The 9968-nt window shown below is 33.1% G+C and overlaps 1 protein-coding gene across 2 annotated transcripts in view; it reads left to right on the forward strand.

The window, feature by feature from the left end:
• Window positions 1–9968, forward strand: part of LOC108693778 — a 206720-nt gene that overhangs the window by 121560 nt on the left and 75192 nt on the right. The window lies entirely within an intron of this gene.

Raw genomic sequence — 9968 nt, forward strand, 5'->3', positions numbered from 1 at the left:
ATATATATATATATATATGTATATGTATAATTTATTATACAGATGCGAGAATGTATTCCGTTCTACGATGTAATAAATCGCGATTGCGCATTACGTCTCTTATCGTGACCTTTTGCGAGATTTGTTCGTAAAATCTGGAAAAATTACCTTATGGCAGCGGGCGTGACGTGGGCGCTGTTATAAGGAGGAGGCGGAGGACGAGCAACTTATAACGAGCTGTAGAGCGCCGTACGCGATTTTCGAGAGGGAAATATTCTCCGTTATCCCGTGACTTTGCCCGAGGGTTTGCTGCAACCCTCCTCCTCTTTTCTCCTCTGCTTTCCACTCTTTCATCTTTTCGCCAGTAGTCTCACTTAACTTTCCTCCGTCGTTAAAGGAAGATCAGGATCAATCCAATCTTCTTTCTCGCTCCGCTGTCGTGTGTTCTCAACTTTATTTCTATTCTCCTTTTTTTCTTCATGTCTGATTGCCAATCTTTGCTGAATCGATAGATCGATAGATAAAGCTAAAAAATTGCAAATATATATTTTTCCTTTTTTATTTGTTTTGACATTAATTGATTAATTTTATTTATCGTAGAAACAATAATAAATAATTATGTACCAATGTAAATTTATTTATGCTTGGTTTTTTTTTTATTGAATAATTTGAATAACTTAAAGGATAGCATGTAATCTCATATTGGAGCAATTAGTATCAGATAATAATTTATATAAGTCTATAATTATTACTACTATATAAACTACTAAACTTATTAAGTTATAAGAGAGGCATAATTATTAATATAGTGGATAAAATTGTTCGTTTATCTCATCCTCGCTTTTACCAAAAAAATTTAATTGACACCATTCAAATATTTCTTAACAAATATTTCTTAACTATCCTTTATCTCTTATTTTCTCTACTATTAATAATAGAATAAAATATTATATCCATAATAATAACTTCACACATAAGATTAGCACATAAAGAAAAATTTTTCTCAATATCTTATGTTAAATCTATTTCAGAAAGCTTTTTACCAATTTCTTCTAAATTCAATTTCATTATAAATTGGCATATTCCTAACACACTTAAAAGTTGTATGAAGAGAGGGAAGGATGAACTTGAGCCATTGTCTAATCAAAATAGTGTATAAAATCTCGTGTGAAGACTGTGATGCCAGTTATGTAGGCCAAACAAAACGAAAATTAAATACAAGATTACATGAGCATATTTCAGATATCAAAAAAAGAACGAGTTCACCATCTGTTATTTCTGATCATCGCACGAATTTAAATCATAACTTTAAATGGAATGAAGCTAAAATTTTAGATAAAGAGGCTTCGTATAAAAAGATTGAATCTGAATGATATCTGAAATGATACATATAAAAAAGTAAAGACAAGGCATTAACAAACAAAATGATACAGAATCATTGCCAGAACCATACCTCCAGATCAACGACTTTCCCTTTCATAATCATTTCCCCTTCCAATTACTTTCCTTCTTTCTTTCATATCTCCCTTCTCTAACATATTTCCTCCCCCCCCCCCAAATTTCTTTCCTTAACATTATCATAACGTTTATAATTCTTTGAATGTCACAACGGTGACATTCCTAAAGCACTGACGTGGTAATAACAACTCTGATCGTTATTGCTTATGATATTATTTGTAAAAACTTGACAACGGTTTCTGTACCAGACTCTCTTAATATGAGATAATTTATAATTTGACTTTGACTAAATTAAAAATTTGAATATAATTTCTCGGTAATCATTATACAATTGAATTGTCATTAATTCTATAATGCATTATCTTTATGAGTTATTATATCTTGATAAAATTGTCTCATTATTTTAACATAGAAACAATCTTTATTTACAATGGAACATTTAATACTCAAAATTCTTTCAAGATTTTAATTCTGGACTATTACAATGAGACTTAAATATATTTAATAAGCGATCATAATTTGTACAAGTAATGTCTGAATAATTTTATTTCTGTAGACTGAGCGAACTTTATGTATTGAAACATTGAGAATCACCCAATCGAGATTGAAACGTCTGTATATTGTATATTTTATATTTCTTATATATTTTTTATTTTTGTTTATTATTTACGTTGAATAATTTGTCAAATTTTTGTCCAATATATCTTTTATAAGTACTAATGATGTAATATAATTTTTTGGCTCATAGCCTTCTTTTGTTATTAAATTTATAATTTATTGAGCCACATTACTTACATTGTTTAAACTTATTAAATTATAACATTAACGCTGTCTGTTTTTTAAAAATTCATAAAATTCATAAATTATTATAACGCTGCCAAGTAAAATGATTTTCCACGTGTATACTGTTTTAAATCTAATTGCTTTTATTAAAAGTTTCTCTTATGAAATAACAAGTCTGTAAAGTAAGCTTTAGTTTTATAAAAAAAGAAATTTAATCTACGTTAAAAAGGAGAAATAGAAACAGAAGAAACAGAAGGTAGATAATAAATGCGCATATTTCTTTTAGTGTTTTTCTGTAGATATTATGAATACAGATGAATCCGTCTTACGAATATTCCCAATGTACGGGATTAACAGGCCGCGGCTCTTTGTAACTAGGATTACATCGTGATTTCATTCGATAAGTTTGCTTAATGGACGATCAACAGGAATCTTACCTTTGGACTTCCATTTCTAGCGCGAAACTTTTTAATTAAAAGAACAGCTAGGAGATGCTGCGGGATATCTTTCGCAAGAAGTAGAGAAGTTTGTGGGAATATTTAGATATATTCGAGCTGCCGTAACTCTCATAGGTGAATTTATTTACGAAGTACAAAAGCGTAAGAGAACAGCATCGTGATTCGTCATAAACATTTGTAATTCATGCAGTTGTTAGCGTTTGCTCGTCCCGAAAATTGCTGTATTATGGTATAACTTATCGCACAAATATCACAATGATATATCGCTTTCATAAAAATAGGTCTACATTCAGAAACGCGCTAATCGTTAGTGCGCACTTAGTATAGTTAAATGTTATATTATATATCATAGAATTTCAAATATAGTTCTGAATACGGGCCTTATATTTTTTAAAACAAATTGATAATAAAATTGTAGCAACAAAAATAAATGCTGAATTGATGCAATAAGCTTCGATAGATTATTTTTTTACTTACTTACTTAAAGAAAAAATTTTTTGGTTCTTTTAAAGAACTTTGGTTTTCTAACTTTATTTACTATAAAAGTTTATCGAAAAAAAAAAAACGCTAAACTTTTAGCAATCTAATAATACAACGAAGGATATAAAATAATTGTAGAGTTCTCTTTTTAATTTTGCTAATATTAAAAGCTGTTGAAACGAGCTGAATTTAATCTCACATACAAAATTTGTTGAATGTTTATACATATTTGCGAATTACGAGCGGTAGCGTGTGGATTGTGTATTGTTGTCGACGCTAATCGAGAGTCTCCAGTCGTAGCGGAAACAAATCGATAACGAATCTCACGCCTGAAATAAATGTACCCGTGGCGCGCTACGGCTGTAACGGGCAACTAATTTGCGTTCGAGCCGCGGAGTAATTAACGTCGGCCACTGGATCCAGCGTTCTCTCTTGATGCCGATAAATTCGATGATGTTTTATCACTTCGCTTGAAGCCGCGCGACAATACGGCGTAAATTTGTAAATAAATTTATCGTTTCAGGCCCAGCACAAATTGTTACTCTCTTTTGTTTTCTTGAAGAATTATTTTCTTATTTCTCTTATATCGTGCATATCTTAGCAAGTGAGGATAGTTGAATGATTCTGAGAACTTTTATCTAGCTTTATAGAAAAAGAAATTACAGATAATCTATCGTCTTTTTAATACAGTATCTTAGAAGGGTATTACTTTATTGCACAAAGTTACGTAATTGTGATTCGGAGGATGAGACACCACAATTGAATATATTTCCCTTCAGATTGGTTCTTTTTCACATGATGTCTCGCGCCGGCGACGATGATGGTAACGAGGCCGCGCGTGTATTTACCCGCGTATATAACCCATTAAGTATTACCTAACCGCCTGGGCGTGCGAGAGTTGGGAATAGAGCGGCAGATGCGAGGTCGAGTGATGTCATGCGTTCGACGTTCTCCAAGTTCGTGGGCAACAAGCACGCGCGTGTTTAACGTACGTGTAACGCGTTAATGATGCGCATTTCGAAAGTATCGCGTTTTCCATGGCCGAGGATATTATGCTGCTAACGTTAAGCATAATAGGCAACAGTTATTACATTTGCATATGGGAAGTATAAAATGAGAAAAAAAAAAGACACGCTCTCGGAGTGCATGATATACGGAGCTTAATGTGTTTATTAAAGAATAGTTTGTATTGTTGATCTGTGAGATCATAAAGTTTTCTGCCATTCGCGATATCTTTTTCGTTCTCGAGAAATTTATCTATGAGTGGTTGGGAAATGCCAGTGAGAGTTCGCGATTTAGCCTGACTATATAGATCGGACGATATAATATCATAAATCCTGCTGAGTTGTATCTGTGAATCCTCTAGTGGAACCAATTAGCGAGACCGTCTTTTCTTGTCGTTCACGTGGTTTGTTATCTAGTTGAGATTCGTGCAAAGTCTACGCTTCTCGTCGTCGCTCGTTAAAGAGCGTAATATGGTCGGTTAATTTACATGCATTTCATTAGATGCATTTCCTTGAAAATCCCTCAAAGAGACTGTGTCAATTAGCGAGCTGGGAGGCCTTGACCGGTCCTTCCTTTGCTGGCAATGACGACGATGCTGTAACTGTGAATCGTTAATTGCTGAAATGCGCGATTGTTGGAATATTCTATGTTGTAGACGTACATACAAGAGAGAGAGAGAGAGAGAGAGAGAGAGAGAGAACTCTGAAATTCATATCTTTTAACAATTTTTAATTACAAACTTTTTTTTGTTGAAAAAATCTTACAGTGAAAAAAAATGAATTTTTATATTTTATAGCATTATTTTGGAAATTTTATATTAATTTTTTATTCAATAAAATTTATTATCAATTTGTCAATCAAACTCCTGTGCTAAAATATTTAGGCTCTTAATTTCATTTCATTGAATTTAATTATAACTCAGACGATTTTGATTTCCAATATTGGAACAGTCGTAAGTAAGTAATAGACTACTAATAAGTTCGTGAATAAACGGACCGATGTTTTCGCACTGAACTTTAGTAATTAATCGAGCGCGGCAAAAGAACGGGCTAGAAGTAGGTGGTTAAAAGCGGTCGCGACCGTTCCAACAAACTCTCTTCGTCCACCCATTTCTCACTCCACCAACCCTTTCCCACCGAGTTTTCTCTTGCAGTATTTCATCTCACTTTTTCGTTACTTCCGCTTATCCACATGCGTTCTCGTATATATTAAATTACGTTCACATATTTCAACAAGAAATTTAACATAACACAAAAAGTCTAATTACAGCAATGAAAGGTTTCAAGAATAACTAATTTTTCAAATGATACCAATTTATTTCTTTCACAATAAAATGAGCAGAAGGGAATGCTCCTTAATATTCGTTTTGTGTATTTACACAAACGTTTGTGTAAAAAGGATTGCATTCTATTTTCTGTCGATAGATTTCTTTTCCCAGCGGAGAAAGATTTTTAAATGTGTAGATTTAAAAAAGTTCTCATCGTCGGAATGGAGAAAATTCCGCACTTTTCGCGGGCCATATACGTGAGAGCCTGAGTCAGCAGGAGCAAGTTCCGAGGACATTTGAATTTATTTGAGGATAGCGTCGCCAACGGTATGGTCGCAGAAAATAACATGAAAAACGAATCGAGCGCGGTGGAGACCGACTTCTTCATTTCTCGTCACAGAGAATAGGAAAATGATTTTTTTATTTCTCGTCATAAAACGTGACTGCAGAGTTTATCTTCTTAAGTTTGCACACTTGATTTAATTAAAGCATCCAATATAATATAATCTATTTTCTTCGAATGGCGATCTGAGTCACAATCGTCGATTCTCATAATTGCGAAGAGACTCTACTTGCCAACTAGTACTATAGAATGAGTGAGAAATGAGCAATTCATCTTACAACTGGAGAATAATGTGATATTAAAGTAAGTGAAAAGAGTGATAACATTCTTTTTCTTTACGAAACATCGTTTTCGAGAAAGTCGAATTAAAAATTTGTCTAGTATATGTTATCTAGCGATATAACTTACTATATTTATTATTTCTAATAATTATAATCATATCCTTGTGTTAATCATATTATTTAATTATAAGTAAGTTATATAAATTATCTGATACTGGTAATTGTTCTAATATGAGATTACATTCCATCCACCAAATTCTCTGAATTACTTAATAAAAAACAAGTATAAACAAATTTAGTACATAATTATTTTTGATAATGTTTGTTATTTTGTAAAATGTTCATATAGTAGTATGATTGAAGGATTAGAAGATATATCGGTTTCTACAAGTTATTTATTACGTTAAAAATTTATTTATTACGTTAAAAATTGCTGATGCGAAAGAAGAAAAAGTAACATTCAACTGATGCTTGCGCTCTCTTTACATTATTGGTTACCTTGATAATTGGAAAATTCTTCTCTGTATATTTACTTATAGCAGAAATATCGAAATTGTCGAAAAAGTTTTTCATATTAGAAGTTTTTTATTTGCAACTCATTATCATTATTAATAAAATTGAGAGGAAATTATTTTAGAATTACAATTAAATAATTAATAATTATAATCATATCCTTTTTCTTTCTTTCTTTTTCGAAATAATAAAGTCAACTTTTGTAAATTGTGATAAAAGTAAATTCGATAGATTTAATAAAACAAAACAAAGTATCGTTATTAGAGAATTATTCTAGAAAGATAACTGTTTTTATTTTAAAGAACAAAAAATTACTTCAATTTAATTGTAATCGTGATCGATTTATTAACGGATTAACATTATGACACAGTTTGCGCATTTATGGATAATTTTCATAAAATTCAACCAATATATTTACACCTACGAATCACATGGAACAAAATTTAATCGATTATTTATATCGTAATGATTGATCGTGGCAACATTCAGCAACTATGTTTGCTGAAAAAAACGTACTTATATTTGCGCCCATTACAGCTCGAGCCATATCTCCAGTGTGCGTTTTTGTAATAAGATTTATTGGGCTGTAGGCAGTGCCGTGGATGTATCTCGCCCGGTCTGCTTTTGGTTAATAACATAGCAGGTCGGGATGGAGCGGCAGATACAAATTGCGAGCGGTGCCGGCGAGCGAACGCGCGAACTCGCGCGCGAACAATGGAGGGAACGATGCCGCGTCGGCGATTGTATGTCGGGCGCTTTGGAAAAATGTAAACGCAGAACATTTTGCCGGGCTTGGGGAGTTCAAATGATATAGCAACGGACTGACGTTGACAAGTTTGCAATCGATAATCCTATAAATCCGCCGTCTCCACCTCCTCGTCATTCAAGCGGAAATAAATCGATGCATTGCTGCCACGCTCCAGTCTTCGCTAATCATCGTTTGCTTTCCCTTCTCTGAAACTTTAGTCGGAAAGATTTTTGGGATGCAAAATGTTTTTGAAATCCTGATCGCTGTATGCTTTCACTTTTTATCATCGAATAAAATCGGATCAAATTTAATAAAAAAAAATACCTCCCTCAAAAAGAATTTCTAATAACGAGACAACAAATTTCATATTTGATCTTATCGCGATTTTTTATGCAATATAAAAATAAAATGTTATATTATTAAATGTTATATTATATTATATAATTAAAATTAAATCGATATTTTCTATTCTTCTCCTTCAAATTAAATAACATTGATTTATTTGTCTTGAGACAAGAGTAATACAAATTTAAATAATATAAATTTATATATTCTTGCGTTTAGAATAAATCTTTATTTGATAGTCTAATGCAAAATGCTGATGCTAGTTTTGGCGCAAAACAGATTGTGTTCGATTATTTTATTTTAGATTTAAGAATTTTTCATTTTTAAGAATAAAATATTCTTCTTCCAACAAATATAATTATCGCTATATCGATTCTATTTTAGTATTAGAATCAGAAATCTTTTCTGTAGGTGTACTTTCATTTGACAGAGAGAGGTTTATAATTATATATGAATATTCTTTCATCAGCCATTCACTATAATGCAAGTATTCGCTTGTGTTCTTGCGCGAAAGACATGAAATCCGGGGGCGATTGATGAGAGCTTAATTAAGGTAACAACCACGCGAGTCATCGTCTAATTAATACACGGTTCTTTTAGATCGATTTTTATCTGAAGGTTACTGGTGACAAAAAGCCGACGAATAGCGACGCGGGATCCTCGATTCTTATCACCGGATGGTTATTAAGTCATTCCGTGTCGGCGTGCGGAAGAGGAGCATCCGCGAGAAAAGCTGTAACGGGGATTACGAGCTTGATACCAGTACCGCTCCGTCTTAATAGCTTCATTCGATCGCGAAGGACCCAAGGGGTAATTGATGGCTCTTCATTGTGTCCTGCCGCGAGAGAAGCGCCCGGCGAGCGCGGCAATATAAGGGCCAACCGTCCCTCTCTTTGGCTGGGGAAATTACCCTCTTGTGCGTTATTAATGGTTTCGTAAGCGCCATTCTGGTCAATAAGTAAGCGGCAAGCAAAATTCTTGTCACGTACGGTGTTGGGTGTATTATGCTTCTTTTATACATGTACGTAGTTTCGACAACGCCATCGGCGAATAATAAGCAATTAAATGTCTCGATATTTCTCGTGCGCGAGATACCGTTCATTTTCCTGAGTTTTGACAGCAGCAAATATACTTGATGTATTAGACTTTTCTAGTTTTTCTAGTTTTTACAAATGTTTTATTTATTCCGTTGGAAAATTTGTATTTAATTTAATATATTTTACGTGTCTCAAACGGTCCACTCAAATGTGTTAATTTAACATAAGATGAATATGTTAAAAAGTAACACAAATATCATTTAAGAAGATAAACATAAAAAAGTAATACTGATACAATTTGTAAATTAAATTAACGTATTAACGTGGAAATATATTTTTTTAAAGTAAAATTGACATTATGCTATGTTAAATTGATACATTTTAAATTATTTATTCAGCTTAGAATTTACTTTTTAAGATACACTATTTTTGTATTATTTGTTTACTTACTCATAAATTGTTATTTTGTTATTTAGAAATGTTGAATATAAATTTAAATTACACAAACTGTTTAAATAAGAGTCACATTATGTTCAATTAACACTCGAATATGATAAAAAATTCAACTCAATGTTAACAAATGTTAACAAGGACTTGAGTGGATTGACTTGAATGGATGGACTTCCAACACAAGTACGAAATGTTTTTTTATTGTGTAGACGTGAAATGTTATTTTGTCTTTATTAAATCAGTATTTCAGTTCAATTCGACATAATATTACAATGATTCTCTTCGACGTAATACAGCGATCACCTATATGGTACGATAGAAGGGTGAATTGAGGTTCAATGTCCTCCTTTGACAAAGAAATATTCTGCACGTCTCTGTGTCTCTCCCTCGCGAAAGCTCGTAAAGATCGACGCGATTTTCGCTCGCAGCAGGATTTTATCACAGTTTCTACACCGATCATCCGTTTTTCCCAACAGGCGTCGTACCTCTCGTCGCCACCCTTCGGACAGACAAAGACAAAGCACCACGACATAAATAATTTATCTCGGAGGTGGTACCGCGGCGTGACGCAACGCGGCGACGTCGACGGTGTGCGTTGCATTAAATATGAAATCCAATATAAACTTTCGAGCGATATAAACTCAGACCACCTGACCGCTATTATGTCGCGTCTTCTCTCGCAACCTTGTAATCCTTTAATCATTTCCCGGTTATTTTTGTAACATTAAGTGGTTCATTAAAATATATTGATCTAAACTTCTAGAGAGAGAGAGAGAGAGAGAGAGAGAGAGAGAGAGAGAGAGAGAGAGAGAGAGAGAGAG

Source organism: Atta colombica, unplaced genomic scaffold (assembly GCF_001594045.1).
Source record: "Atta colombica isolate Treedump-2 unplaced genomic scaffold, Acol1.0 scaffold97, whole genome shotgun sequence".
Classification (NCBI taxonomy): domain Eukaryota; kingdom Metazoa; phylum Arthropoda; class Insecta; order Hymenoptera; family Formicidae; genus Atta; species Atta colombica.